Below are 23,875 nucleotides of genomic sequence, written 5' to 3'. Positions count from 1 at the left end.
AGTGGTGTTCCTTTTTCACTCGCCATCAGTTTTGCAGGCGCCCCCCCCCCTCCCCCCCTCACCTATGTGATATGCGGTAACTGTTTACCTTGAAACGATAAAAAAAATGAATATAGAAAATAAAGAAATCGAATGTAAATAATTGTTCCATTAAACTGCCCACGCTTTGTAGTTGCGCTGATTGAATGCTTTAATACGACTGACTCGTCCTGTATTACTACCAGTGTGAAAAGTGCGCACCTTGTGTCTTGTATTTCACAGCGATGCTCCTCAGTCCATGGCGACGAGAGTTGCCATCAAGTTGAGCATCGAGAAGTGGAGGAGTGACCTGGGTGTGGCAAGGTAATTACAGCTATCGTCTCGTTCTCTTTCTTTTCCCGCGTGCGAGTTCGCGCTTCTTTCTTTTCCTGGGGTAATTACCCCCGTGGGCCTTACGCCAATACGCCCGTAGTCTCGAACCTGCGTGTGTGGAAACATGTCTTACTCTATAGAATTTTTATTAAGATAAAATTTCAGCCAATCAGGATGTTAGGCATACCATTAGCGAAGCTGGCTGACGAATGGCAAATAACCCTTAGGAAAGAGAAGTTTTGTGAATTTGGCCCCTCGTCTGGTAGATTTTAATCTGTCTGATGCTATAGCATCAGACAGACATGCATACCTTCATATAAGAAGGTATGTGAAAGATGTCAATTCAAATGTATGCTGTATCGAATTGTTATTTCACCAATAAACCTCTTTCTCATTCAGTCACATTCTAACTCTTTATAGCGCTTGGCTCCCAGCACGTCTCAAGTTAATCATCATTTTACGGTGTTCACCGATCGCTATCCGTCATGAGAATGTAGTTAAACAATATCCCATCTTTTCCCTTTTAATAATATAGATATTCTATTGGATTTTAATGGCACAGATCTAATAAACCACTTCCATATAAATTTTACAGCGTTTGATCCTTCCTTACATTAAAGGGGGCCTAAACAGTTTTTGAAAATTATGTGAGAGCTTTTTTTACAACTGGAGCAAATTATTCGCACCAAAAATTGGAGCGAAGCACCTTGTATCAGGAGAAGGGAACCATGGGCGATTGGAGGTTGCCCTTCTCCTAAGCCGTGCTTTTTTTTCTGAACCTCTTCGCCGAGTGGTCGGGGCTCGGCTCCGCCTTCCGTGGTTCTCCACCGGCGGGTCGTAGATCGCGGAGGCCACCGCTCCACGTTCGTCTGATTGATCACCACGCCACATGGGGCCAGGACGAACCTGGCTTCTCGCATTTCCGCTTCCGCTACAAACGCCAAGAAACCAATCAGATCAGCCGCGGACAGGGGCGTAGGCAGAAATTTTTTTCTCAGGGGGGGGGGGCACCTTCTTGATGTGAAGTGGGCGCCGGGAAGGTAGGCGTGATCGAGTGTTATTTTGTGCTCTATATGCCATGGCTACCCCCTGGCTACCCCCCTGGCTACGCCACTAACCGCGCAAGTGCCAAAACAATGTCACGCCCAAAAATAGGGGCGACTGAAAACTTCCCTGTGGCGGCGCGGTGAAATCTAGCGATGCACATGTTTTGAAAGCGTGTAATAAATCACACACACACACTTTACTCAAAACGCTTAATTAGGTATGTCGATGATTCGAAGGACGTATGCTACAAGATCGATGTGTGTGTAAAGAAATCGTCGAAACCATCGCAGAGACCATTTCAATAGCCATCAGCCATACGTGAAGGCTGCATCGTCGGATTTTATCACGCCTACGTGGCCAGCATAAAAACAATGGCGACCGCGGTGTCGCCTTCACAAACAATGCTATCGACCTGCATTCGGGAAAAAAAATGTTCCGATTAAGATCAGGGTAAGACCAAGTACGAGCCTGAAGGGATGTCGGCCATATTATTAAGCGAAGGCGGCCTACCTACGAGCGGCATGCAATACTTTTAAACAAGAACGCACTTGTGAATTCGTCCCCGTTCTCTTAATCACGACGATAATGGCTAAAATGACTAAGAGATGCGCAATAATAACTTCCATGCTCTTGCATCAGTAAGCGAAGTTTCTATGTTGATTGCGTTTCTTAATGCTCAGATGAAATAAATTGCTAACATTTACTTTCGGATGCTCTGGCGATGTCTCAAGTGGATTCAATGCAGGTATATAGGAACATACCACGCGATTGTACGATCTTGCTCTGACTTATTGCGACAGAAACGTCTTAAGTTTACAAAGATTGTTTGCACGATCGATTCAGAAAACGTTTAGAAGCGACCATATAATAAATAGAATGACCTCGTTTTACAGAGCGGCGGAGTACGTGCCAGCAGTGCTAATCGGCATTTGGTTGTGCATATACATCGCATCGGTCTTCGGGATCATCCTCACTACACAGTAAGCATCTTTTGAGAAGCTATGGAGGAAATTATTCTTTGTTAACTGGCGCTTTCCACGGGATTATTCTTGTGCCATTGATTGCTATCCTTGAAAGCTTTGTTGAAACACTGTATTGTAATAGTAACAACTTGATGAGGGCTAGTTGGTTCATAATTAGAACAAAGAAAGTACCAGCGCGAATGGAACAAGGACGACAAAGGAACGAAGACCACGGGACAAGCGCTGAGCCGGTGATGAAAGCACGGAAAGAAAAAAAAAGAACACTCTCGCAGAACTGCTAGGATGCTTGCAAAGTGTTTGCTTTTTTTATCTTATGGCTAAGAGCTCACTAGCTCACCTTGGGACACATGTGATGTCAAAGCGTCATACTCCTAGTCACCAGTTAAAACACCGGACAGTATTCCGTTGTCTGAATTGGGGTGTAATCTGGTAAGATTTTCCGGACTCGGAGAATTTCGTGGTTGTCTGCGCATGGCGCAGGTACTAAGTGAAGTCGTAAAGGTCTAGGCACCCATGTTGATTTTGCAGCTACCTACCGATACATCGAGACACACTCATAATTTCAATTGGATGTTTTGAGCGCAGACCAATGCAAATTCATTCATTCATTCATTCATTCATTCATTCATTCATTCATTCATTCATTCATTCATTCATTCATTCATTCATTCATTCATTCCGCGTTCATGAGCAGAAGTTTACTGTGCCTCATGCTTATTCAAAGGAAAACTTCAAACAACTCTTTTGCATTAGCAGCTCTGCCACAGCCCAGATCACTGCTTCAGACATCAGAGTTTCAATTTGGAAAGTTGCCTTGTTTTGTTGATATGTTCGTTTGCAGCAACAAAAGTATTTTGTTTATGCTGTCTGAGGGAATAGATAAGAAGCAGACACGCGGAGACGGGTACAGCTTGAATATGAGTGGGCATAGGCGCGGAATTTCTGGACGGTGTCAGCCCTCTTTATGTTCGTTTCTTTTAGGGGCGAAGCTCCTTAAGGCGGCACCCGTTCGTCCCTCGTAGTCGTCGTATAAAGAGGTTTATTAGCGGCGACGATACTCGACAGCGACAGTCAAGGCGGGGGCCGACTCTGCGCGAGCTGTACTCTGTCCGAAGAGGGCAACCCACTAGAAGGGGCCGGAGAGGACGACCCACTTCAGAGTTCCAATAAGCTTCGCTACAATTACTCCGGGTGCGAAAAGGGAGCCGCCTGGCGACCTAACAACTTGTCACAATGAGCGGATCATGGTACACCTTGAGGCGCTCCACGTTTACAATGTCGCGCCCTCGACGGCGCATGTCCGAGGATGGATCTATTGGTTCGATCAGGTAGTTTACAGGGGATGTGCGTTCAACAACATGGTAGGAGCCTTCGTATTTGGGCAGTAGTTTTGAAGAGAGGCCAGGTACAGTGGTAGGGATCGAGAGCCATACGAGCGCTCCAGGGAGGAACGTCGGCTCAGAAGTGATTCTGTCACCGCTAATGCTCCTCTGCCCCTCTTGGTCCTGCGTAGTGAAGGTCTTGGCAAGGTCGCGACATTCTTCAGCAAGTCGGGCGGTAGCAGAAATCGGCGCACACTCAGACCGATCCGGCTTGTATGGAAGGATTGTGTCGATTGTGTGCGAGGGGTGCCTGCCATACAATAAGAAAAAGGGAGAAAAACCAGTGGTGCTTTGAGCGGCGGTATTGTAGGCGTAGGTGACGAACGGCAGAATGGCATCCCAGTTGGTGTGATCGGCGGCTACGTACATGGAGAGCATGTCGCCGAGCGTTCGGTTAAATCGTTCGGTTAGGCCATTAGTCTGCGGGTGGTAAGCAGTAGTTTTGCGGTGAACAACGTTGCACTCTTTTAGAATGGCTTCGACGACTTCCGACAAGAAGACACGGCCTCGATCGCTGAGCAGCTCCTGGGGTGGACCGTGACGTAGCATGAATCGGTGGAGCAGGAAGGAGGCTACATCGCGCGCTGTAGCCGCTGGGAGGGCGGCAGTTTCGGCGTATCGCGTGAGGTGGTCTACAGCGACGATGGCCCAGCGGTTACCAGCAGACGTCAGAGGAAGTGGTCCATACAAATCGATGCCAACACGCCCAAATGGCCGGTCAGGGCAAGGTAGAGGTTGCAGACCTGCCGGCGACAGGTGCGTTGAAGTTTTGCGGCGCTGACAATCGATGCAGGAGCGAACGAACTTCTGCACGTAGCGGTACATCCCTCGCCAAAAGTACCGTTGGCGGATGCGGTGGTAAGTTTTCGATACCCCAGAATGCGCACACTGCGGATCAGCGTGGAACGATTCGCATATGTCAGAACGCAGACTTCGGGGTATTACTAGTAGCCACTGGCGGCCATCGCCGCTGTAATTGCGTCGGTGGAGGAGGTCGTCGCGAACGGCGAAATGGTGCGCTTGACGACGCAACGCGCGAGTGGATGGTGTTGCCGATGGATCAGTCAGCAAGTCTATCAGTGAGGCAATCCAGCGATCCTTGCGCTGTTCGGTAGCGATTGTCTGAATGTCGATGGAAGAAACGGTAAGGGGAGACACTGAGCTGTGGGCATTGTCGTCAGGCAAGGGAGAGCGCGACAGGGCGTCGGCGTCAGCATGCTGGCGTCCGTTGCGGTAGAGTACGCGGATGTCGTAGTCTTGCAGGCGGAGTGCCCAACGGGCGAGACGGCCTGAGGGATCTTTCAATGACGACAACCAGCACAGCGCATGATGGTCGGTGACGACATCAAATGGGCGACCATACAAATAAGGTCGGAACTTCGTAAGGGCCCAGATGATTGCCAGGCATTCTTTCTCCGTGACGGTGTAATTGGTTTCGGCTTTAGTAAGCGTGCGACTTGCATATGCCACGACATATTCCGGGAACCCAGGTTTGCGATGAGCAAGGACAGCGCCGAGGCCAACACCGCTGGCGTCCGTGTGTACCTCTGTGGGGGCCGTAGGGTCGTAGTGGGTCGTCCTCTCCGGCCCCTTCTAGTGGGTTGCCCTCTTCGGACAGAGTACAGCTCGCGCAGAGTCGGCCCCCGCCTTGACTGTCGCTGTCGAGTATCGTCGCCGCTAATAAACCTCTTTATAATTTGGTGGAGGTGCTGGGTACTCGGGCATGACCTCCGCAATTTCCTGCTCAATTGCTCGACGGAGGGGAGGCAGAAGGGTGGTCGACGGCTGTTGAGCGTACCTAGGGCGAGCAAAGTCCAGCAGAGAGAACTGGCGCGCGATTTCCTCGCGCACGAAGGTCTTGATCTCTGCGAGCAACGCGGAGTGGTCGGGTATGGTCGACAAGCCAGCGAGCTCGGCGTCGCGTGATGGAGAGCGACGGGTCATCGATCGCTGCCGGCGCAGCTCCTCATAGCTTTGGCAGAGCGTTATGACCTCTGCCACTGTGCTGGGGTTCTTGGCGAGCAGCATGGTGAAGGCGTCGTCATCGATGCCTTTCATGATGTGCCGGATCTTGTCAGAATCGGACATGGTGGCGTCGGCTTTCTTACAGAAATCGAGGACGTCTTCAATGTAACTGGTGAATGATTCACCGGCCTGCTGAGCGCGTTCACGTAAGCGTTGTTCGGCCTGCAGCTTACGAACGGCAGGGCGGCCAAACACGTTGATAATGGCGGTCTTGAAGTCGGACCACGTCGTAAAATCGGATGCGTGGTTGTTGTACCACAGGCCCGCCACACCCGCGACGTAGAAAACCAGGTTAGTCAATTTTCCGGCCTCGTCCCATTTATTGGGGACACACACGCGCTCGTAAATGGCGAGCCAGTCCTCCACGTCGGTACCATCGGCGCCAGTGAAGACGGGAGGGTCGCGAATACGAGGGACACCGGGACATGTCGGTGCGGGCGGGGTCGTTTGCTGGGAGGCGTCTTGAGGCATGGTAGGCGGTAGGGTACGGGATCGAAGAGCCAGGGGCATCGAATGAGGGCCGAAGTAGTTGTGAAGGCTCAGCACTCTCCACCAAATTATAAAGAGGTTTATTAGCGGCGACGATACTCGACAGCGACAGTCAAGGCGGGGGCCGACTCTGCGCGAGCTGTACTCTGTCCGAAGAGGGCAACCCACTAGAAGGGGCCGGAGAGGACGACCCACTTCAGAGTTCCAATAAGCTTCGCTACAATTGTCGTAGTCGTAGTCCGTAACAAGTCTTACGCTTTGACCTCCAAGGTGGTGCCGGTGGGAGATTTTTCCTGTGCGTTGTTGAACAATAAAAAATTCGCAGCGTGCGCGTTAACTAAAAGCCGAATTCTTCTGTCTCTCATTCCCCATTAGCAGCCATTGGCATGTTCCAGTAGGAAACGTTAGTAGAAGTAGAAGTGTAAGTGTTAGCTAAAAGCCGACTTCTTCTGTCTCTCATTCCCATTAGCAGCCATTGTTTACCTCCAAGGTAGTGCCTGGTGAGATTTCTCCTGTGCGTGATTAAACAATAAAAATTTTGTTCAAAACGCCGTTGATTGATGAAATAAACCAACGAAAGACGCCAGATGTTTTGTAAAAGCAAAACGAAAGAACGCCAGATGTTTCTAAAGCAAAACGAAAAGACGCCAGCTGCTTAACGAAAGACGCCAGATGTTTTCTAAAGCAATGGTTTTCTAAACAATGAAAATTCACAGCGTACATGTAAAATTAAAGTGAGCTGCAAGTCGTCATAACTCATCGAACCTTTAGTATAAACGCGCCCGATCTCACGTCGGTGATGATGTACTGGGCAGAATTCACGGAAGATTCGCGGTTTACCGATGAACCTCCGCAGCTTCGCCCGCTCATCATCATTCACTCCGTGGATATGCTGTGATTTTTTTCTACAAAAGTGGAGACTATGGGAGAGGTTAGAATACACCGCGCCACAAACTGTGGCCTAAGGTAACTCGGATCCAGTAACAGTTGTAAACTATGCGGGTGCGGGTATAAATATTCAGTCTAGCTATTGTTCTGCGCTCCTATGAATTTCATTATTTGTTAACTCGAAGCGCGAATGTGCCTGAAACACGAACGCCGGTCGTCGTGCATGTATACGAGCAAACTAAAGCAGGGTGCTCATTCCCATCTCCTGTTTCGAGCACCTCAGAAACACTACATCAGAGACTACCTCTGGGAATTAAATCAAACTCATAAGGCAAGTTGAAAAATATCCATTAGAGATGAACGACAGACCACAATTAAAGGGACACAAAAGAGAAGCAATGAATCGGTTTAGATCGATAAGTTGTGCTCTGAGAACTCTAATGCCGTTAATTTCGCCATCATAGGTTTATTAATAGAGGAGAAAATCAAGTACAAAGTTTCATTTTTAAATTTCGCGCTGAAATCTCTCCGCGTGACGTCACGGATTTCAATGTGTATTTATCGTATTTTGGCGCCATTGGCTCAACAAAATTACCCCAAACTTGGTATGTTAAGTCTATGGTCCCCTCAGAGGACAATGTACTTCATTTTTACCGATTAGGAACTACGTATCCCCTAGTAGGCGCCGTCAAAACATGTGACGTCACGGCGAATGGTGCCGGAACTTCAAGGTGGCGTCGCCACCCACATTTTGTTTTTGCGCGTTTTCTCGCTTACTAAGCGTCTTCTCACCGCAAGTGTGGTGTTTTTGGTATTGTGAAAGAGTACTTTACTAATATGAGAAAAATCGTTTTGCTCTTTAGTGTCCCTTTAAAGCACTGGTTTCAGTACTCGCTACCTTCTCCATTTTATTTAATTAACGAGCCTGTCACTGTTCAGTTCCCGGGCGCGATGGTAGTTCGGTTCTTTTATTTTCTCTTTTTTTTTGCGATACGGCTTAAAAATAAGTTGATAACCTGACATCGTGCTTATTGGAAGCCCTCGTCGGCCGACATGGCTAGCACGGCAGAAATAATATTACACTGGAGCCAACACTGTCGAAACCGTTATGTACAAAAGTTATGTCTTTATTTATTTCACGAAAACCGTCATTGCAGTTAGTAGGTACACTGCGTGTATCTGTACTCGCGCACGCCATTGGCGAGGCTTTGTCTGCGCTTGTGATGATTTGCAGGAGCTACGAAAAGCTCGAAGTCGATTTTATTGTCATCGTGGCCCTGTACTCGCTCCCTTGGAGCTGGTGCAGTAAACCACCCACGGCGGGAGTCCGATTTGTCGTGGAACGGATGCCCTGGGGAGCTGTCATAACGTACGGGAGCACGTTCACGCTCGCTTTCATCGTGCAGGTAACATGTCTTCATTGATACAATATATTACTGACGCATGCGCACTAGAGCTTAGCTGTTTGCAAGAGCATTTACGAGGCGATTGAGTTGTTGAACTCAATATTAGCGAATACTGTAAGCCAGTAAGTAACAGCACTTACAAACGAAATTGTTAAACATTCGGCCCGTGATGTTCCGTACACTCTAAGAAAAAAAAGAGTATGCGTGACTCTTTTCGGAGAGTTCTGACTTGCCACGTATAGGACTCTCTTTAAATAGTCACGGTGACTCTCTTGGTGGGTCAGGGTCGGCTCGCTCTAGGAGAGTCCCTTGACCCTCTAGGAAGAGTGCAAAGACTCTCAACGGGAGGATCACGTTACCACTTATAGGGAGTCAGACGATTCTTGCCGGTAACGCTCCTAGGGGGGTCAAGGGACCCACATCGAAGCATCAAGCGACTCCACAAGTATTTCAAGCTACTCATTTGATCCTTGCTCTACTTTTGCGCGACTGCTGTTGAAAATAGTGGAGCATTCATTTTAAGCAAGTCCAATAATACTTGCCGTTCTGCCCAGCGACTGTAAAAAAAGAATAGTTCAGTTTTAGCATTATTTTAATAAAACTCGTCAAAACAACACATATTTTCAGCAAAGTTATATAGAAAGCGCGAAAAGATGGTCTGTGATTTCCAATTAAGAAGTTTGGGTATTCCTCATTTACATGCTTCTATGAGTACAGCCAACTAAAATGTGTGACTGTGATGTGCACAGTGTCATATGGTGCTAAATGACCAGGAGAAATCGCCATCATGTTTCCATATTTATTCCTTGTGATTAAGAATAAATAAAAAGTGGTGACGGCTTGAGGCATCAGACGTGTGGCTTGCTAGGTTGTCGCTCCTGTACACCGTGAGCACCATGAAAAACGGCATCTGAAAAGCAGAACGTGATATTATGATGAGAAAATGAAATTGCAGTAAAGGTTTGCAAAACCTACACAATAAGTGGTTCACACAGACATAATAAAGGCCAACAACAAAACAACAAAGCACATCCTCCGGCAGCCAGGGGCATGCCGTGAGCGGTTATTGACCGCATGTTTTACAAACGTAACCCATCCTTAAATACTCAGATAAACAGATGCGAGTACTAGGGCCCGAACGACACCCAGCGCGTGTGTACGCCGTCTACGTCGAGATCAGACATGTCATATGCTAGAATTAGCGCACATAACTCCCGCAATCACGTACACTCACTCGATTCTGTTATAGCGCCCAACGTCATCGCAGTGTATGCAAACCACGAAAACAGCAAACAGAAACGAGGGAAAAGAGTGCACGCCGGCGGCCGCGCAACAACGCGCGCCGTCGAAAGTCCAGAGCTTTTTCACTTTACCGGCGAGGCGTGTCCAACTTGAATGACTACCGCGTACGTTCTGGAAGCCACCGTACTATATCTGCACCTCAAACTACCGTCTTTAAGCCAACAAACACCATTATATGTAGTGCGTGTGAGCGTTCTGTACACAGGCTTTCTTTTTTTTCACGTTCCCACGCGCGGAAGCACGCAGCACACTCAAGGTCGATGGAAATGTTGTTATGAAGTAGACTGAAGTGCATCTCAAAACGACATCTTGCACCTTCAGTAGTGCAGACACAACGTGCGATCAGCAAGAAATGACCCTCGATAATTGTTTGCATCGCTCACTTTATGGGAGCTTTTACAGCAACGCGCATAACGGTAGCAACTCGTTAACTGACAGCTTTAGTTGGGCATCCGCAACAGCCCCGCGGACACAGGCTGCTGTTGGAAATGGCTGGCAGATAACTTCCGCAGAGCTGCTGCAGACGCCCAGCTACAGCTGTATAACTAGTGCCTACGAAAGCAGTACACTCACCGTTAACTGGCGCCCGTTGTCCGTATCCGCAGCTCCATGAATATTCCGCCCTCCAAGCGTCACTTCGTGCACGGAGCCGGCGTCAACACCACCGAAGACGCGCATGAACATGAAACTGATGAAACCGATGAAACTTCAAGACACGCAACCCGCGCTATCAACGCAACCACGCAACGCATTCCAATAGACGAGGAGACTGAGACTGACTGAGACGACTGAGAGAGAAGCGAGAAGCCAGAAGCGGCGCGCCACCCCGGCGCCAACCCCGTCTCCGTCGGCGAGCAACGCGCCACAACGGCGCCAAAGGGCAAGCGCGCGATATGCATGGCGTATACGGCGGCTCTTTCAGAACGGAAGCCAATCGAAACGCGCTTCAGGAGGGTCCAGTGACTCCTTCCCAAATGCGAACTCTTTTTCTCTGCCTGTACCTTCCAAAAGGGGTCAGATGGACACCCGAAGAGAGTCAGGGTTCCATGACCCTCTTTTGACTCTCTTTTTTCTTAGAGTGTACGCTATAGCGGTGGTGCCATTGCCAGTTGGCGCATAAGTACGTCTACAGCTTTCGCGTTTGCGGAAGGAACGCAGATTAATTTGAGAATGCCGTTCTTCATTTGATGTGCGAATGTGTACGGACAGGAGGTAACCATAGTTTCGTTCGCGCAGCGATGGACTAAAAGGGCCTGCAGGAATGTTTTTAGGACTTTCCGTCTTTCTGGACACGCTTATCATTCTTGAATTGCTACTTGTGTAGGCTGGAAAGTGTCTAAACAAAAAAAAAAAGCTCAAAGGTCATAATTGCTTACTGGTTTTCTTAAGTGCTATTGTCTTACTCTTTTTCACACCAGAGTAGCAGGTTTGCTACTTGGCTGCGGGACCATCTGATAGGCCTTCAGGCTCACAACAGAGTACTGTCGCAAGCATGTCTCACTGTTTGTGCCGCCTTCATGACTGAACTGCTCAGCAGCCGCAACACTGTGCGAATCCTGTTGCCCGTGGCGACTGAAGCCGTGAGTCTGGTGATATACCTCGTTTCCATAGAATTCTAAAAAGAAAACTTACCTTCACGTTCCTATTGTTCTACGAGCACTTCATAGCAGTATAAATACTATCTTTTTCTCTGTTCACATGAAAGGAGTGCCATCGGCTCGACCATGTAAGGCTCGTGTGAGTGTAATAGCTAAAAATGTAGCCATAAAGTCTTTCGCGGGGTTTCTTACTTGGTAACGGAAGCTGCAGAAGTTGTCTAGCAGGGAAAAAAAACTTTATTGCTTTGAAAGAGCGTCGCGAAACAGTTCACGCCAGCAGAACGTTTTTTTTTTCTTTTTCTAAAAAAAGAAGAATTACGTGGCACTATCACAATGGACAAATGAAATAGAAACAATGCTTTTCCTTAAGTTAGATTCCCTCTTTCACACGGCGGAGTCGAGTAGACGAAGACAAGGTTAATTTGTTGGACGTTTTTGCAACAGCGGCCAACACACGACGCGTTTTAAGCAGTGTGACCCATAAAAGGTGTTTTGAGTGTTGCGCTTCTGTTCACGTTACACCCGCTGATTGCTGTTGTTACGAGGCCACACAACGTTGCACTGTCACCTCAGATATCTGGTATATTCATCGTGCTTGTAAAAAAAATGTTTGCTTTGTAAAACCTTTCTCGAATTCCTTAACGGAAATGCTGTAAAATGTTATTGCATAACATTGATTTATGATGAATGAGAAGCATTAACGTCTAAGTGATAGTAAAACAAAGTTATCTTTAATTTCTCTGGCACCCATTGAAAAGCTTACAGAGCCGTGTTTCTCGATTCGCTTATCAGGTATAGATTAGTTCCTTACATTACAAAGCGCCGAACCTCACTCGCTGTGTACCGCTCAGAGGTATTCTGGTTGCGGAGAGACAAACTTTTACGCATCCCGCAAGGAACGCAGTTGTCACGGGTTGTTTTTTATTTATTTTTTAATCTCAATACCAAAACGATCGTGCACAGCTCAGCTTTCTGTCTACACGAGTAAAGCGAAGAATAGCGCTCTGAAAACTTCTTGGATGCTTCCCAACAACAGAACTCAAAAGTTTCATAGCAGTTTCATTTTACCGCAACGGTAGAAACAAAGCAGTCTCTGTACGCTGAGTCGTCGCACGTCTCACCAAGGATGTAGGGAAGCTAATTAGGAAGCGCGCCCTTCTGACCGTAAACAGACAAGATTGGCTCATTAGCTGTCATTGGAGGAGTCACTTGGGCTTGGATTCCGCATCCCCATTGTCGAATGACAGGTGATGTGGCAATCGACGAGGACACGTTTGAACGAGTGAACTTTGACTCATCAGGATAGAACCGCTCAACCGTCGATGCATTGACCACTCGGTGTCATGACTGGGCATCGACTTCCATTCGACATTCAGTAATTCGCGTACCACTTGTCGTTGATGGAAACTATTAAGGCCCATCGTGATTGACCTCTAGATCAGCATCACGCAGACATGAATTTTATCCTTACCATAATTCGCAAGCGCGTGTATTGAGAATCGCGTATCGCTTCCAAAACAGAGCTGCATGAGTTACGACAGCTGGTTGGTGAGAGCTAGTCTCTCGTTTTCTAGCAAACCGACGCGCTTAATATCTTGTCGACACAATGCTTTGGAGCTAAGTATTGTCAAGTTGTGATAATATGAGCTTTCGGGGTTTTTTTTTCTTTCTTTGAAAAACATTTTCATCCAGTGTATACTTCCCCCATTCATCTTAATGTATACCAGGGGTCTCAAACACGCGGCCAGCGGACTTTTAGCTTGCGGCCCGGGCTTCACAAGGAATAAAGTATTGTGACTTCACTAAATGGTACCCGCATTATTTTCTCACGTCTTGAGATTAATAATTCTTTGTTCGGGTAAGGTACAGAGACGGGAACGATCTCAAGCATTCTTTTTTTTTTTTTTCGTGAGGCACCCCATGCGGTCAATGCGAGTTGAAACATCACCGTGGAACGAAAACTTCTCAGAATCGGTGTCCAGGTTTTACTCATTGTGGAGACCAGTATGTATATATTCATCAAAATCTGGCATGAAATCCTCTTCAGAAATGACCCACATATGACATATATCACAAATGGCAACATTAGCTGACATCTTGTCAAAACACTCACCCCCCCCCCCCCCCCTCGCTTCAACTATCTGCACTATCCCGGCCCTTGTGGCAGTAAATTTCATGACTGCGGCCCGCTAGCTGAAGCGAATTTGAGACCCCTGATCTATACATTAAGGTAATGGTTTGTTTCCGTTTCACTGTCAACAATTTTTCGCTGCCCGCTTCACAGATCAGCATGACACCGGCCTACGCAAACTTCTGTTTTAGTTGATTCTTGAATGTGACGAAACGACGCTTGCAGGCGTTGGTGAGGCCCTGCAACCCCCTGTACTACGCACTGCCGATCACCGTGGCTGCTTCGACCTCGCTGTTGTTTCCAACGGCGCGCGTCACTCTCGCTTTGCTGAGTGAGCTGACAGACATCGGACCACTGTCCATGGTTAGTTGAGACGCTTGATAGCGTGATTCGTGGCGTTTCAGTGCACCAAACTCTTACACACAAAATCATTATTCAAAGCGTCTACGAAATGAGCCTATCATGGAAGGAGCACTGTGTGTTTAAAATCAGGCCTTGTAGAATTGCGGGGAGGGATTATTACTGTCTGACATTATTAATTGCATTTCGTAATACCTTAACTGTAACCTAATTCGTGCGCAGTGTGGTGACCTGATTTTGTGTTTTCTGCGTTTCATGTATCTACGAGAAGTGACTTTACATTTTGACTTGTTTTTCGCGACTTGTTTTGTGCGTTGCCCTTACTACATTCATGTGAAACGACAATGTGCTCAATGAGTTTTCCGCGATATCTCTTAGGCACTGTCTCAATTTAACGTCATCTAACTGTCTGACTTTTTCGTCCATGTTGTCTTCTCTTTGTTACGTAATGGTTTTCAATTTCATTTTTAGTGTATTATTTTTCGTATTTGAAAAGGAGTAGGCGGTGCCGCCTAAGAGCTCCAGCATGTTCTAAGTACTATGTCTTAAAAGAAGGTCGTGCCTTTACTTCAGTGTAGAAATCAGACGAAAGGGCCAGTGATATTAAGCTGCGCAGTTTTCAGAGTACAATTCCGTAAGTAGCTTGAATTCAGGTAGTGTGCTATGTGCGCAGGGTGTATAGCACCCCTTAAGATCGTCGTGGTCAAATATATTTTTGCTATACGCTTTATTATCTTCTCGGCCCAAAACACAGTCCCTGGTCTGTGCTGTTTTGACTTCGACTACCGTCGCCGATAGTGTTAAGTCCAGCTCTGTAAGATCATATAATGAGGTACTCGGAAAATGATTGATAGAATACCCGTGTCACAGCCGCATCAGGGTTATCGTTTGCACATACTCGTGATGTCGTCGGGGAGTACCTGCACAGTTGCCGCAAGGTCTGTCGTGTAGTACAGGAAAACAAGGAAAAACTGGCGGCGCAGTCGTATATAGTGTTCCCGATATGCACGCCACTCATCCTTCTGATAGTTCTTAAACTTATGTGAGTGCCAATTCCTGTAACATTAAATATAAATAAGATGGAGTGTTAAACAAATGGGTGTGCTTGTACTACGCGCACTTAGGAATATTGCGCTCTGAAGTCCGCGAGCGTATATCTTTCCCTCTCGACGTATGGTGCATGCGAAAGTGAACACTGTACATGAATTCGCAGTGGGTAAACTGGGCCCGTACTCGCAAACCATATTTTTTCACTGAATTTGTGAAGCCTGCGCATGAATTCGCCAGTACGGCTTACTAATTAATGAAAATATATCTGGACACGTTACCCTGGCCTCTAGAGGTTTCCACACGGAGTCAGAGGCCGAATTCACGAAGGTTCTTGCTTGTAAGTGATGCTTGAGGTTGCTTGACCATCTTCGCAGATAATATATCCAACATCAAGATTTGCTGAGATTTCCTCTTGCTAAAAATTCTAGCTTTAGAGTCGTTTTCTCAATACAGGCCCATGTTACGTAAAGGCACCGCGTGTGAGAAGACACTTTCAACAGATTTTGTTAGTTCTCTGTCATAAGGTTGCAATACGTAGTAAAACTTTCTTGTGGACCCGTTGTTTCGTGCTCAAGTGTAAGAGCTTTGCAGGGGCGTAGCCAGAAATTTTTTTCGGGGAGGGGGGGGGGGTTCAACTATACTTTATGTATGTTCGTGTGTGCGTTTGTATGTGTGCGTGCCTATATACGCAAGCAAAATTGAAAAATTTCGGGGGGGGTTTGAACCCCCCCAACCCCCCCCCCCCTTGGCTACGCCCCTGGAGCTTTGTTCTTCATGCAATAACAGTTGGTTGTCGGCGCTCTGCCTTGTCTTTTTCTGTCTCTCTTTGGTATTTTGTGCAACGCTTTGCAAGTTCAGTGCAATACATAGTGTGTCTTCATGTATACGACCTCTTCATGGTCGAAAGATATTTGAAAATTATATATTGCACGAAATCGTCGGCGCGGTATGCACAAAACGATCTTGCGCTGGAATTGGCCTTAAGAAAAAAAATCTGCCAATAATGACGACGGTCATATTAGAAAAGGCGGTAGGCCAAGGACAAACGTGTATTTGCAAGCACAAATATTTGTTAATCTGGCCCAGACTGAAACTAATGACACTGTCGTTTTGCATGAACACACACTGTGCTGGGTCAGGGAGTGCTGTGCTGGGTCGGGGCAGAGTGGGTCAGGGAACAAACGGGGGTTAAGGACATCATAGTTGAAATCAAGAAGAAGAAATGTATATGGGCCGGGCACGTAGCACGTCGGCAGGATAACCGGTGGTCATTAAGGGTAACTGACTCGATTCCAAGAGATGGCAAACGCGTGAGGGGGAGACAGAAAATTAGGTGGGTAGATGAGATTAAGAAGTTTGTAGGTATGACGTGGCAGCAGAAAGCACAGGACCGGGTTGATTGGCGGATAATGGGAAAGGCCTTTGCCCTGCAGTGGGCGTAGACAGGCTGATGATGATGATGATGATGATGATGACACTGTGCTGGGATATTTTGCCTGCTATATATACAGGATAGCTCAATATGACGAGCCTACCAGCTTAACGCATGCAGAGCGCAGCATCAAAACTTCGCGAGCTATAATACGCAATATTTACAGATTAGAAGGTGATAAACAAGATGAAAAACCATGTAAATTTGCTGATGTGCTTGTATTTATGCAGCTGCTGTATGGGATCCTGTTGAAGGCGTTGATTGTCATCAGCGCTTTGATAAGTGTGGACACTTTGGGCCACCAGGCGTATAACTGGTCAGCACTGCCGGCCTGGATGCTCACGCACAACCTGAACGCGTCTGGCGACTGGTTCGCGAGCTCAAGACAGCTTCCGACGACGCCTTACCGGCAGCACTACGGCGCGCCTGTTCTCTGATTGCGTTATATAGCGTGAGGTTTGGTTTCTTGCCATGAATAAGAAATCGTGCCGGCAACTTTGTACACGCGCATAAGTTAATCACGTTGTGTGCGGCTTCCAATAACTTTGAGTCACCGGGTCAACGCTACGATGATTGGGTCTATTTTATCCCCGCTGTGGTTGAAGCGGAGTGACCGCGGCTCATATCGCATTAAGAAGTGATAGCTTTCGAGTTTACTTAACACATCGGACAAGCTCTAACTTACCATTTGCCGACAGCAAATTTCATCTCCAAATGATTTACATATATATATATATATATATATATATATATATATATATATATATATATATATATATATATATATATGCGGCAGTAAGGGGGGGGGGAGAATTCGGCTGAACTTGCAACGCCACAGCACCAACTTTCTTAACGAAACAGTTCGAATTGCTTTTGTATAGCTGTTGAGTAAATGTGAGCAGACAGATCAACAGGTTCGTTTTATGGATAACCATAAACCATATATGGGAGCCTGCAGCACATTGGACAGACGCCGTTGTTTTCTTTTATTTCGCCCTGGGGCCATCAAGGTTTCACGTCGATACAGCGGCAAAAGCGACATAAGGAGGACAGCGCTCGGCCTGTTCCTTTCACATTGGGAAGGTATTAAAACCAGCAGGGTGCAGAACGAGGGGGGAAGGGGGGGGGGGGGGGGTTGGCTGCGCGGCCCTCTTGTCAACTGCGCCCTTGCAACGCTCAAGTGGTTCCGCGCGGAAGTGGCGGCATAAACACACGCACCGCTCGCGCAGCCTATTTGACCCAGAAACGGCGCGGTCTCCCACTTCACTGATTTCGGCGCAATTGATGCGGAAGCTGCGAGCCGCGCGCTCACTGGCCTGTCTCGACGCGTCGGAGAAGTAGCGGCAAGCCCATTGTGTTCTTCGCGGAGAAAAAAAAAGGGGCGACAACTCGTTGTTCGCCGCTGTCTGCAGCCTCGAGCGACGCAGTGGGCAGTATTGCGCGCCGCTTTCTCCGTTCACTGGGCTGAGAACCGCGCACCGTTTGTTCGTGCAGAAGCGAGAGAATGGCTGAGCACGGATGTGGCCGGGACGCCAAGCTTTCATTTTGTGCGATAGTCTATACGACAGACTCGGAAGTTACGCTTCTTCTGTACTGAAGTTTGTATAGTAGACACAGTAGATTGTCGCAACATAGTAAACTGCTGAAAGACGCAACACCAAACAGTACCTGATACTACACTGACTGTCGCTTGTATTGCGCATTGATTGAGAAAAAAAAGGGTGTCGCGGTGCACCGTTAGGTTCACATACATGCGTGTGTACTGACTGCTGCTCGTGAAATCTGTTAGGTTGAATGCTCTTTTGGTGTGTTCCCGAATCGAAGCTTGATTCGGCAGAAACGCGCGATGCGGTGGTCGTAAGGCGTGGACCCGTGCACAAATGTTAGGGTTCTCTGAGCTTATGGCCTTTGAACTGCACTGTCACCTTCAACGCTGTCGCTGTTTCTGTGACTTCCAATAGTTCATATGCCACCCGTGAATAAACAGTGTCAACTGTAGTGCCATTTCGGGTGGCAGTGCAGCTGCCGAACCAACGGGAGGCTCATGCTTTTGCTCATGTTCTCACGTATTCTGAGAGGATGATGAGGCAGCATGACATAATAGGAACAATCTGTTTAATTCGTAGTTGCTCAAGAGGTTCGTAGCTGCAGCATTTGATGGGGCCTCTTGTAACGCCCTCCGAGGTCTTAAGTGATCAGCCGTAGTGCCCGTGTCCGTACCCGTATCCGTGGTTGATGTGCGTGTGGTAGTAGAACTTGCGTCCCACTGGGTGGTGGTAGCCGTGGTCGCCGTGGCCATAACCGCCCCCGAACCCGCCGTGACCTCCGTAGTGATAGCCGGCCGTCGCAACGGCGATCAGAGCGGCAAGCAGGAGGAGCTGCGAAGGGTTACATAACAGGCTGTAATGAGCCACCCTGCATTATTCCCCAAAATGTAGGAAATATCGGCGTTGTTCGTACTACAAGCAATCTCGTTCGTGGAAGAAGTTTCGAGAAAAACAAATAGCGGCATGGTCACGTCATCCGTAGTCGAATGGGGTGCTTTTTTTCTGTTTTTTTTAAGTGGTATCTCTAAAGTACTTGCGCGGTTTGTTCTCATAATAAGCATATTATATATAAGTGTATAATTGACACAATTTGCTGTCACTTGCACATTGGTGTAAGAACCTTGGTCACTCCATTTTAGTGTCCGAGAAGATATGACATTTCGCAAAGCAGGAACCAATATACTATAAAACTCCACTGATTAATGTGCGACCCAAAGCTTATTTCGTGCAAAAGGAAAGAGTTGAGTGAACCTTAATTTATGATGTGTTTTCTTAAAAGTGCGCTGTCATTAGCTGGCGAACTTTGTTAATGCCTGGTACCACGGTCGGCTTAATTGTCGCCTACGAACAGGTGTAGCCTGTGAGATTTCTGTCTTTTGTTAACGCCGGGGTCATGGTCGTTTATTCACCAAAAGCTCGCATGCTAAAGTTGTTCATAACAGAAAAGGAAGCCGACCAAATGGCAATGCGTGCCAACTAACAAAAGACTGGAAATTCAGGTATTTGGTTATGGGAACTATGTGAACAAGCTGTACAAACTATGTGAACAAGCTATGTGAATAAACTATGTGAACAAGCTGTACAATAAACAAAATTACCACAGAGATGCCCTTGGAACACTTACCATGCGGCTATTTAGGGAATACTCGTCCGTCGAGAGTATCGTATTAGAACACTACTGGCACGACAAAAGTGATGAACCTCCTTTCATTGCACTGAAAAGATTTGTGATATTTCGTTTAACCCTCTTGAATGCTGGCTACATACGTTGAAATCGCTTCTTCTGTCAACTCCCGAAGGGGCTCTGTTCTCGCATTTGATTCGATCTCATGGGGGTCCACCGCCCGGGGCGCTCGTTTCGGTATAACGACGCACTACTCGATTACGGAAGCGACGGAACAGCGCGAGCGCAAGCGGAAAACCGTTGCGCACGCGCTGCCGTCTACACACTCGCCATTTCTTCGGCTGCCCGTTACGCAAAGTGGCAACACGAGGAAAAGTGACGGAAATAGTGGTCGAGCCATCTCGAAAGCGTGGCGCACGTGCGCCGCCGTGTAATATACCGGAACAAAGTGGCACGCATCCTTACCGTGTAGAACTTCATCATGCCGCTCTCTGAGGGCGATCCGTCCGGCTTCCTGAGGGGACAGTGATAGACCGAGCGCCGAACAATGGGCCTTTATATATCGAGACCGAGGCGGGCCTACACGGAGTCGCTGACCAAACAGGTCACTCTCGTTCCCGCCCGGGCCAATTCTAGGATTGCGCGCGCGCGCAAGTTTGGGGCCGCAACAGCCCTCGCAGCTGATGTCTCGCGCCAATGGGCATGGGACCGCGGCGACAGACTAGGCCGTTCCCGTAGACCGCGGATCACGGTGCGGTTAGCCGGAGTTGAACCGCTTACGCGGGCAACGCCACTGCGAGAGGCGGTCCACTGTTTTGCAATTTCCGTTGCAATGGAGACAGTGGGCTTGTTCACCGGTATGGCAGCACGATATCAAGTGTATCAGTTGAAAGGTTTTTCGATGAATGGGGCTATAGTTGGTTCATGATGACTTAGCGACGCGCTTATGGAAGGGTAACACACACTACAAAGAACACGCAGGACCCAATTTAACAGGACGTCCTGTTAAACTCGTCCTGTTAAACTCTGTCCTGTGTGTCCTTTCTATAGTGTGGGCTACCGTATTATAAGCGCATCGCTAAGCCAAACGTTCTTATTACGACATCAAAAAAAAAAAAAAAATGGCAGAAACACCATACTGGGGAATCGTCAGATAGTGCGTAAGCAATTTTTGTAGTTAGAAGTCCCGCAATACTGTAACAGCATGATTACTTTCCTCACGCCCTGACAGTAGAGTATATGGTTACTTGAGGCGCTTACTGTACTCTCCTGCTTCCCTTTTGTACCAAAACACAGCTGTTTTTTGCAGCTACACCCCACAGTGGCCTAGGGTACCGTTTCTTAATGTTACAGGAGGAAAACTGGCATCTCGAGCAAAACTTATAGCGTTTAACACGTAAACGACACTTTTTGAGGGGCACATAATAATAATGACCCAAAGACATCGAGGCTATTCATTGGGCGTGCTCAAGGATGAACTGAAAATCCCGTGGCCTAAATTATGCGGACCGCATTTTTCGTAAAAAATCATTCGCATGCTTAGGAGATTCACCTAGAATTGAATAGAACCTTCGAACTTTGGCATAGCAGGTGCGATGTTTAGGCAACTTGGGTCAAAATCCCTAAATTGCAACTCTGGACTTGCATAAAAGTTACATTCGATACACTTGAACGATATGTTATGAATCCCACATCTTACGACAGAAAACAAGAACAAAAAAATCAGCATCAGAAGTGCAGGAACCATAAAGCATTGTGTAATAACAATCGAATACACGACTAAACGTCGCCACGGATGGCCATACTGCTTCAAATTTCTTCCTTTCTGCTTGTATCAAAAGCCTCTACCAACCATCTCACGAAATACATGTTTGCGCTGCTTTATGTACAACCTATCTAAGTGTAGAAACGCGGCCATATATTTGTCAACGCGTTGGGCTAAATGAGAGTACTTTAGTGGTGTACAGTGATAGTTTATGCACTTGTTGTCTCGCATTTAAGGAGATCTTCCGTTTTGTCCGGCAAACGAAAAAGCGTCATGCAAACAGAACCGGACTGACAATTCCCACCTCAAAATGCACGTACGTTCACTGTATGCGTGGTATTACAACAGCACTGAACGAAGCTTGATTTCTCTCTTCCTCTGGGTTTCACGTGTGTGTCACTGGTGTGTTGTTCAGGGTTCACCGTTCACGTCATTTTTTGCCGCTAAAGAAGCGCAGTGAGCCCACCTCGGCTCTGTACCACCTTTGAACGACAAAAAAAGAAAAAAAAACGAGAAATCTCACGGGGTGTCTTATGCATTCACCGAAGATGACTCGAAGGCAAAAGCCATCAGGTGCGGCTATTTGACCGTGCACTTTATATCTGCGTCCAAAGTTCACTGAATAACTCTAATTAATTAGCTGTCACTAACTTCAGTTTAATTATATTTCATTAATTAACTCTATTTCAGTACTCACTTAATTAGCTTTGATTGTCGCCATGTATTGTCGTCATACTCAAATGGCGTAGCCAGGCGGGGACGGTATATATATATATATATATATATATATATATATATATATATATATATATATATATATATATATATATATATATATATATATATATATATATATATATATATATATATATATATATATATATATATATATACGCGCCCATAGCAACAGACGCACGACCATATATAAAGGGTGGTCACTCCTCAGCCACTCCGTATGCGCCAGCGGGTACCTGCCACTACGTACAAGCCCATCCTTCGCCAATTCTCGAGATCACTTAAATGCCCTTGCAACACAATAATTATTGAATAATTAGGTACATTTGCATATGTGTTCTATTTCTCTATTGCGGACGTATGTTTGTCACTATTTTTCCATCGACAAACACAGACTTCCTTCGCTGAGTCAACGTTTTCCTCTGTGCATCCTCCTGATTCTGGCGTTTGTATTTCGGCATAGTTTGTGAATGCCAGCATGGGCATTCGTTTTTCCCTTAGCTTGGTGTGACTTGTCTTGCGCGGATCGAAATATTATATCATGTTAAGGTGGTAGGCCACACTCGCACAAAAAAATTAAAAAAAGAAGGAAAGCCAGGAATCAAATAACTTTTTTCCCTGACCATGCCTGCCTTATTTAACTTACCTAACTATATCAAGTGCAATGAAATTGTTTATTTTAATTTTGACGGCCACTTTGTGTTATAAAATGTGTTATAAGTGCTAGTAACGCCAACAATGATAAGTGACAAATGAATTACTTTATTGAGTACGGCTTTGGTATTTATGTAGCAAGGTGTGGGATCTATGAAATTAAGAAAGAAAAATGTAATGAAATAAATATTAAGGAAATAATGTGCAAACGACTATACAAAGCGAGAAAAATCGCCCACAAAAATTCCCGGTAATGGTACAGTCAACATAAAATAAGAAGGGTACATTCAATAGTATACATATACATTGAAAAATATTCGGAGCCAATAGAATTTCGTTTTGGCTTCGTATTTCAAAGGTATGAGTTGGCAAAGGCGCTTTAACTCCCAAACTAATGATGACAGAGGAATGATTCTTTTTGCAACATGTTTTTTGAATGTTTGGCATAGATAAAAAGTAAAATAAAAAAAATCTATCTTGTGCAAGAAAATTGACTGTTTGAATGTGGCCAAGCACCGTAAGACCTCACAGCGTGACTCCATACTTTACTCGAAGCGATCAAAAAAAAAAAAAGAAAGAAAGGAACGAGGGCACAAGAAGAAAAATGAGACCGAATGAGGTCATGGGTAGCGCTCCTCTTCTCTTGATTTCCTTCCTGTGTCTTTGTTTTTTCGCGCTTCAGATCCACCATGAATTTTTACAGACTCTCCCAAATTTCAGTTTTTGTAAGCGTTACGTAAGTTTATACCTTGCAGCCCAATGAGTAAGAAACCACCACTCATAACTGTCACTTCCAACTTTGGTAGCTATTAGAGTTTTCTATCATGTATCCTTCCTGTGCAAATTCAGGATGGATGTCGAGCATCATAGGTAGTCTGGCAAAACACTTCGAACAGTTAACGAGGTCTCAGTGTCCCGGCCTAGCTCCTGGCACAGGCGGCGGTAGCTCCAGGGGCGCTGCGCTTTTAAGTCTCACGAGAAGTGTTTCTTCCATCCGAAGTTAGAGAGCCAGGAACGTAGCAGGCGCACGAAGGAATTGTAGCATTTGCGGCGCGAGGAACAAGTATTCTTTTAGACCGGAAGGAGAGACCTGAAGGAAGGTGTGG

The 23,875-nt window shown here is 46.7% G+C and overlaps 1 long non-coding RNA gene across 1 annotated transcript; it reads right to left on the bottom strand.

Annotated features, from left to right (window-relative positions):
* Positions 1–18,543: 18,543 nt before the first annotated feature.
* Positions 18,544–20,204, bottom strand: LOC125758101 (uncharacterized). Its single transcript, XR_007415848.1, has 2 exons — positions 20,081–20,204; positions 18,544–18,822 (listed from the first exon to the last, which is right to left on the bottom strand). It is a non-coding gene; the product is annotated as an uncharacterized LOC125758101 (long non-coding RNA).
* Between the last annotated feature and the right edge of the window lie 3,671 nt (positions 20,205–23,875).

This window comes from Rhipicephalus sanguineus, chromosome 1 (assembly GCF_013339695.2).
Source record: "Rhipicephalus sanguineus isolate Rsan-2018 chromosome 1, BIME_Rsan_1.4, whole genome shotgun sequence".
Taxonomy (NCBI): Eukaryota; Metazoa; Arthropoda; class Arachnida; order Ixodida; family Ixodidae; genus Rhipicephalus; species Rhipicephalus sanguineus.
This window is presented reverse-complemented; position numbering and strand designations above follow the sequence as displayed.